The sequence below is a fragment of the Rhyacophila brunnea genome, unplaced genomic scaffold (genome assembly GCF_057557595.1).
Source record: "Rhyacophila brunnea isolate RB1 unplaced genomic scaffold, BYU_Rbru_1.0 scaffold_22, whole genome shotgun sequence".
Lineage (NCBI taxonomy): Eukaryota > Metazoa > Arthropoda > Insecta > Trichoptera > Rhyacophilidae > Rhyacophila > Rhyacophila brunnea.
This window is the reverse complement of record NW_028232882.1, coordinates 10,472,519-10,480,562: the sequence shown is the minus strand read 5'-3', so window position 1 is coordinate 10,480,562 and position 8,044 is coordinate 10,472,519.

Here is an 8,044-nt window from a genome sequence, read left to right as displayed (position 1 = left end):
ATAGTGAATATAAGGTACGCATGTATCATTAGTTCCCGTGAACAAGAAATAGGCGGAGCTAATTAATTGAGTATTGTGTATTTTTGGTATTGTTGACAGTGCTTATATCGCTCTCACTATAGGGTTTCTCGTTCCGTCCTCTTATAACCCGCCAAACTGTATAAGTTTCTAAACATACTATGTATATTAGTCAATGACATTAATAAGGACGAAGCATCTGGAAAAAAAATGACACTCACTTTTTTTGTCGGGTCTGCCGAATGGCATAATCTGTTCTAACGCCATTACAATAAAGGTGATATTGCTATAAATTCCCGAAACTTTTTGTCGGGTCTGCCGAATGATTCGGTTCGAACAGGTTCGCTCAAATGATCATTGATACTAGAAACACTGTTCTAACGCCGTTACAATAAAGGTGATATTGCTATAAATTTCCGATGCGTGATATCGCATAATGGATATTGCGTGACGTCTACCTATGCACGTGCGAATGTCACTATGGGCGAATTTACTTGCTAGCTACTGTACTGAGTGCGTCGTCCATTAATAATGTCATTGATATTAGTCGTGAGAAATGTGAACCGAAGTTTTCGCGACAATTACATTTTCATGTCTCGTTTTGATTCACTAGGTCATTTGTGTCGTGACCAAGGCCTGAACAAAAACGATGCATGAGTGCGAGTGAGAAAGTATTCGGAACCCTTATAATCTCTGCGACACGCGCTAGAGTAAGATAAAAGGTCTACATATTTTTAAGTTGGTTTCCAAAAATATCGCTGGCAAATCGTGCTGAATCGCTTCACGTAGCGTGTTGTTCGTGTTGCTAAATTTGCTATTTTTTGTGTTAAACATAAAGTCAGTGGTAAATATTTTTAGTTAATTAAGTAGGAAAGGTGGTTCTGCATGTTGTATTAAAATATGGTAGCCGTACTGATAAGCAAGAAGATGGTATTACGTTTCAAAGGTAAGTTGATACATGTTCGTGACAATTTATTTGTATATTATTATTTATTTTCACCTAGTGTGTGACCTAGTGTTTCTTTGAAATAACTTAAATTATGGATATATTTACCTAATTGGTTGCATTTTGACCGCTTAAAAATACTATATAACGTAAAAAAACAGAAAATTATATTTTAATTCCGAGCGTCTAGTGCGAGCACTTTGGGCGAGCACTAGCGAAATGGTCTATGGTCTCGAACATTTATAGGCGAATGCGTTCGCTCGCCCACAAACCAAACGCACGGCACGTAGCTTCATTTAGCAATGCAACGGGTGGCGTCTATATGTATCTATAGTCTATGGTCGTGACGAACAAAAGTTCTCCTCGATGCGTTCACGAAGAGCTCCCTGAGATGATTTTGTTTTCGAAGCATTCAATAATATATTCTTTTTGAAGTTATACTTCTTTTGGGGCGTTTGGTAAAGAGTGATTGAGAGCTGCGCGCGCACACCGTTACGAAAGTGCGCAACAGTATGAAGTTAGCTGCGAATCAGTCAGATGTATACAAACGCAAGTTTGATAGTAGAATTGTTCCGTTGCTTAGGCAACGAATTTATTATTGTCGACTATTTGCAATTCCTTACGTAAACGAACGATTAAACGTCAGAGTGACAGTTGTTACTTTAAAAATAAAAACAACGAGAAATAATTATATAATTTAGTAAATAAAGTTAAAGTGTATAGAAATAAACCAACGGCGCTCCAATAAGCGGCTCTTTTTCTTGAGTGTGTAATTTTAGGTATGTAGGTTTCAAGTCAGTTCGTAAGCTTAATTTATATTATGACATTTAAACGCATTTGTTGGGTCACTACTGTGGTATTCGATGTGTGGGTTGAGGATGATGATAATGAAGTCTACGATATAGCAGGGTGAGATTTATTAGCAACGTATCGGTACAATAGTATATTATACAATGATAGTACATATAATCTACTGAGATAGTTACGAGCTAGGTACTTGGATTCGAGTGACATTTAGATAAATTATTCTTCGTTATTTATACAATAAAAAGGAATACATTAACATTAAATTCTAGTAGGTACATAATCATATTGGACTAATTATAGAGTCAGCGTTTTAAATCGAGTAGTTTGTGAAATATTATTTATTATTACAGTCGTAAGAAAATATGATACCATGAAAAATGATTATTCGGCTAATACACCGTAATGATATAATGTGCTGTGATATGATGTAATAATATACCGTATCTAATATTGCCAATCAACTTGCTGATCTAGCTAAGAGTTGTGTGCTGGAAATTGATTCGCTGGGAATATATTATTGCAGAATAATTTCATACATTAAACAAAAGATATTTGATCGATATTATACTACAGCTACACATTTTTCGAACGAATGAAACATGGTTAAAAGGTTGACTAACTTGGAGATGCTTTCGTCCAGCATTGGAATGATGTAAACAGGTGATACTTTGATTTTTAGTTATATTTTAAAAACATGTTGAAGATTTTTTTTCTTCTATAGGTATTACAGATGTAGCCTGAAGTGAAGCAAAAAATTATTAACGGAACGCGAATTATCGAATTGATATTACGTTGGTTACTCTAAAGTAATAATTGCTTACTCGCAGTGGGTACGATGGAATAAACGCGTTGGCATACTAGACTGCGAAAATTATAACTTGAAGTGTCATGGCCACCATCGTGGTGCTGCGAAATATTATAAAAGGAATTCCAGTATTAGGAAACGTTTCTTCCCCCTACTTTGGTTCAGAATGTGAATATCGAATACAATACGAGACAACAATATTTTTCGGGATATTTTTAGTTATATGGTAACACTGAAATGTCAAAGAATATCTACCTGTCATTGCACCGACTTTATTAATTATAGACCGAGTGAGATCGCTTTATTTTTTTCTTCTTCGCAGTAGGTTGTAAGTGTTGTAACACAACTTATAATCTTCCTGCTACCAGTTTTCAACACTTTTTTTACATTATTACAAAAACTTGCATCAAGCACAACAATTAATAACGAACGTCAAATGATTGCATGACGAGGGGAACGAAGAGGAAACGGCTAGGGAGGATTGTAGTTCTCGAAAGGGCCACGCGTCACGTTATAAATACTTGCCGCAGTCTAATTCCATATAATATACTAACTGTTAGAAGGGTTTTTGGTTGATGTTTTATAAAAAATGCTACTTGTGACAAACTGAAACTTTCTTCAGCTACATTGATGGAAAATTTTACAGAAAGCTACTTCTGACTGAAAAGGAGATTTTTATTTTTTTTAAATATACCCAACTTGACATGCTATGCTCCCCTGTGACTCAAACCCTCAAACAGTTATTAATGCTTGGTCTGACTCACTCTAAAGTATTTAGCTAATTTATAAACAAAATACTATTTCATTCTGATTTATAACCTAAAAGCAACCTTAAATTTTAATAACATTTATACAAGACCAAAAGCAGATCACTTTACAATGTAAAAAATATTTGTTAGGATTACTTTTGTAAAGCAAATGGCTAAATTCAATTAGGTGTCCGTGTTTGGCTCGGAAAACGCTAAAGTGGGATGACAGCTCTCTGTGCCACGTGTACATTTATCTTTTTTAATTCGCTTAAGGGACAGGTTCCCTTAAAGGCAAACTTGATTAATCATGCCCAATATAAGTGATCCCTTGCCTTAAGGTATCGCTTGAGTGTGATGGGATCCATAAAACTGCAGGATTTCATTATGCATATTATTATATTAATTATATAGGTTATCGGGAGGATGAACGTTGTGTTGTTCTTACCTCCGATGTTAAGTTTAAATTCAGAAGGTTGTTTGATGACTGTGTGACATGGTATATTCAGGCAGTGATAAATTATACACGGAGTTGGTATTTTCTTGGTTTTATTTTGAAGTAATAAATTCATGATTAACACGGCACTAAGAAATGACTGTCGCATTGATCTTAGTTCTAGTTGGAAGGTTTACATTAATTTGGAATTTAGATATGGTGAGAGACACGGAACCGGTGCATGTTGACTACATTGTAGGAAAGCCGAAAAACAACTGTATCCTAGGAAGGCTCAATGATAACTGTCTAATTTCCGTTTGCGTTATTGTCTATGGTCTATCAATGACCGAGTTACGAGAATACGAGCTAATAAAAACGTGGTAAAATAGGAATGGTTAACATTATAAATATTTCAATGAAATCATATTGATACTAGATGGAAATCTCCCACAGGAGACTACCTCAAAGGGCGGACCGAACCATCATATTTCCCAAAATACCACAGCCTACGTCCACTCTTCGCGGTGATCGCAACCCTCGGCCGAGCGGAACCCGTCTCCTTGAAATTCAAATTCGTCAAAATCCCGCCAAAACAGACGCGGTCTATCAAAAACGGCCGCTCGCGCCGCCACTAGTCAATCCGTCGGTAAAACAGGGAGCTTCCCGACCGACGGATAAAACAGGACGCCGCGAATCTGGCAGTTGGATCTGGATGGGCGCGAAAGCTCTCTCTTGCCTGATACGTCGACCAGCGAGGATCTCTCTTACATCAACCGCCGAACCAGCAGCATCGACCGCAAAATCTCTTCTCGCCTTCGCTCGCCTCGGACGCGAAGCCAAGCCAGCATTCCGGACAGCCCGCCAAAAAGACCACATCTGACATCGGCAGCACGCCAAGCCGCAAGCCCCGACCCTACCTCCCATCGGACAGCGAGCATCGCCTCGGATGCGAAGCCCCAGCAGCCAAGCCCGCGACACCACGTTGCAGCCCGCCAATTACCAACCGACCGCCAACGACGACAATAACCTGTATCTGTAACGACTACCCTGCAATACGATGAAATAAACCAGCCTTGACCAAATACCCCGTGCGTTTCTGTCCCCCACCCCCGCTTTGACCTTGACGTTATCACGGCCTGCCATCTCCGCTTCAGAGCGCGCAGAAGGCCGGTGATAATATTATATATTATTATTACTGAATCTACACACTTTTATACATTTTATATAAGTACTTAGTTCCAGTATACATATGGTGCGTTCGATCAAAATACATCTTACGATCTACGGGTTGGATATGCTTGATTTAACCTATTTAAAATACCGAGATGTATATTTTCACATGACAATGTGTTTGTTATCTGAGACTAAAAACCGCTGAGTTTTTAGGCATTATCTGAAGTCGGCTTTTTAAATATATTCTATAAAACGTAAAGATCTATCGAAACGTGCAAACAGCTTTTAAAATGCGTCTCAGATTCACAGAAGCTATCAAAGATTTTACTATCATACCCCAAAAACTGGGGGTGCGCTGCATTGTAAAGTTTAACGTTTAGCATAACCATTATTATAATACTGGTATGTTTAATGACGTATAAAATCCAGTGAAATTTTCACATCCACAGTTAAATATTATGTCGCGTTTTGTGCGCTATAAAATTTTTGACAGTAAGATGGATTTAACATCTTTTTCCAGCGATCGAAATGGAAAAATTCACCTATGAAAACCGTCAAATATTTTACAAATCATATATTCATTGAAATAAAATTACAATTTACAGATGGTGTTGGTTAGTTTTTAAAATACAATTAAACCCTACGACAACCAAGCCATAATAAATAATAGTCAAAAAATACTAGTCTATCCATAAAATATGCAATTAAATCATACATAACTTTGAATACAGATAGAATAATATGTTTTATCTATTTAAAGTTTGGTTTAGACAGGGCTTAATGAATTTTAAAAAAAGTAACCAAAAATATGTGTTATATGCATTCTTAATCCAACGAAAACAAATTATTAATAATAAAAAAGTGTGCACAATTTTGTCGTATCGCCCAAAATATACCAAAACTATTATGGTTTGGTTAAGCAGAGTTTAATTGATTTTTAAAAACTAACCAATACCATATGTTAATAATTATTATAGTCTGAGTTCAATAAAAACAATTGCGTATGACTAACAAAGTGTAATGTGCACTATTTATTTCGGATCTTAACAGCCTACCTCCACCTTTTGCTACTAACGCATGGTATATAAAAAGTAAAATCAATTTAATAATATTATGTTTTAAATCGAAATTAACACGATACCGTTTCGCCGTGCCGGTTAACCCTCTCACATTTCGAGCCCTGCCTGACAGAGAGATGGATTTAGCATTTTTCCCACAATAAAGACTAACATTTTTCGTAGGATGTTATGTAGACACTCTTTTCATTGTATAGAATCCGCTCCCACTCCGACAATTTTCAATTTTACCACAGAGTATAAATTTTAAATATAACATAATATTCTGACATATTATTCTGTTACAGTTTTTGCGGTGAAAGAAATATTGTTTCAGATTATGAAAAAATTATAGTGATATAAAATATTATGAAATTTTAAACTTAAAAACTGCTATAAATATTTTGAATGTGTTAAGTATAATACATTGTTTTGTTATTTAAAACGAAAGACTACAGTATTTTATACTTACGTATAGTTGATATAGGATAATGATGAAGAAATATAAGATGGATGCAAGGATGGAAGCGAGTTTTATTTGCGGTGTAAACAGGTACAATATTAGTTATGTTAAAATACTTATGATAATGTTCCGATGTCCGAATCTCGGTACAATGAGATGTTGTGCGAAGCGATATAGAGACTGAGATAGTAATGAACCAGGTACTTTGATTCGAGTGACATGAATTATTATTCGCTATTTATACAATCAAAATATTATTCTTCTTATTGAAATAATCGAGTCAGCTATGGCGTTTGTGTCAATGGATGACTGACTAAGTGAAAAACGGATATGCAGAATTTATTATTGAGGTCAGCTCCTTACCGAGTTTTCTATAATTTGACACTATGGAAAATAGATATTTAATTTATGAATCTATATCTCTATATATTTATTTTATTCATAGTAAATAATTATACATTATTTTCCGCAAAGTAGTTTAATAAAATAATAAAAAAACACCGTTTGTTAAGATTAAATTTATTTCCCACAATATTCCCGCCCTATCAATCAGGACCTACCCTAGATTTGATACTGCGTATGGCAGTGGCGAAGGGTGACTTTTAGAAAAATTTAGGCTATGGAGATCAGAGAAAAAGAGCACACTTGCAAGGTATACTTACTGAAAATAAGAAGGTAATAGATATTACTACTGATGAATAACAACGAAACACTAAATCGATGAAATTTCAACATCTCACTGACTAATCATTATAATATTATCTATTACAGTGTAATAACCAAACAATATATTTTTACAATATAGTTAATACCATAAACACTTCACTTAACAACACTTAAGGCTATACCTCAGCTGAGGCATGGTCTAAAAAGATTGTGCTAGAGCTAGGCGATGCGCGGATTGTGCAAATGACGCGTGCCGAATGAAATATAATTTGTCATATATATCCAATATGCGTCCATTTAATGTTCTATTTATTGTTCTATTAGTAACAATAATAATATATTCATTGACATGTTTTCTTTTTCAAATAAATCGGTAACGTTTTTTAGTCATCTTGAAACGATTTAAGAATTAATTGCCCCGTCGCCATCACGAAACAAATTGACGTGTTCCCAGCTCAACTTTTGCTCTCCGATTGCCAGCGAGTCCAAAATTTCGTCGCACCTATAGTTGAAAATTATTTGCCGTTTCACTGAAGTATGCTCTTAATAATATTATGTTTTGACGATTAATGTTGGTTTTATAGTCCTTGCTTTTGGGTGATTTTTTTCTATGAATTTTTGGCACCCATCCTATTCACCACAATATCCTGGTTTTTATCAAGTGAGTACAAATGAGCACACTTTCCTTTTTTATAGACAATACTTTTTAACTTTAATTGGCCTTTAAATCCCTATCCGTGAATGTAGGTAAGTAAATAAACCCTTCGAAGCTCAATTTACGACTAGGGTTTTCAATTTTGCCGTTTACTCGATCCAAAAATCCTGAAATTAAAAATACTGGAATCCCAGGATTTTGGGATTAGTTTTACGTGCTTTTTATGGTTAAAAATGCGTATTTTCTATGGCCTTATATTATATTAGGCGCCGTT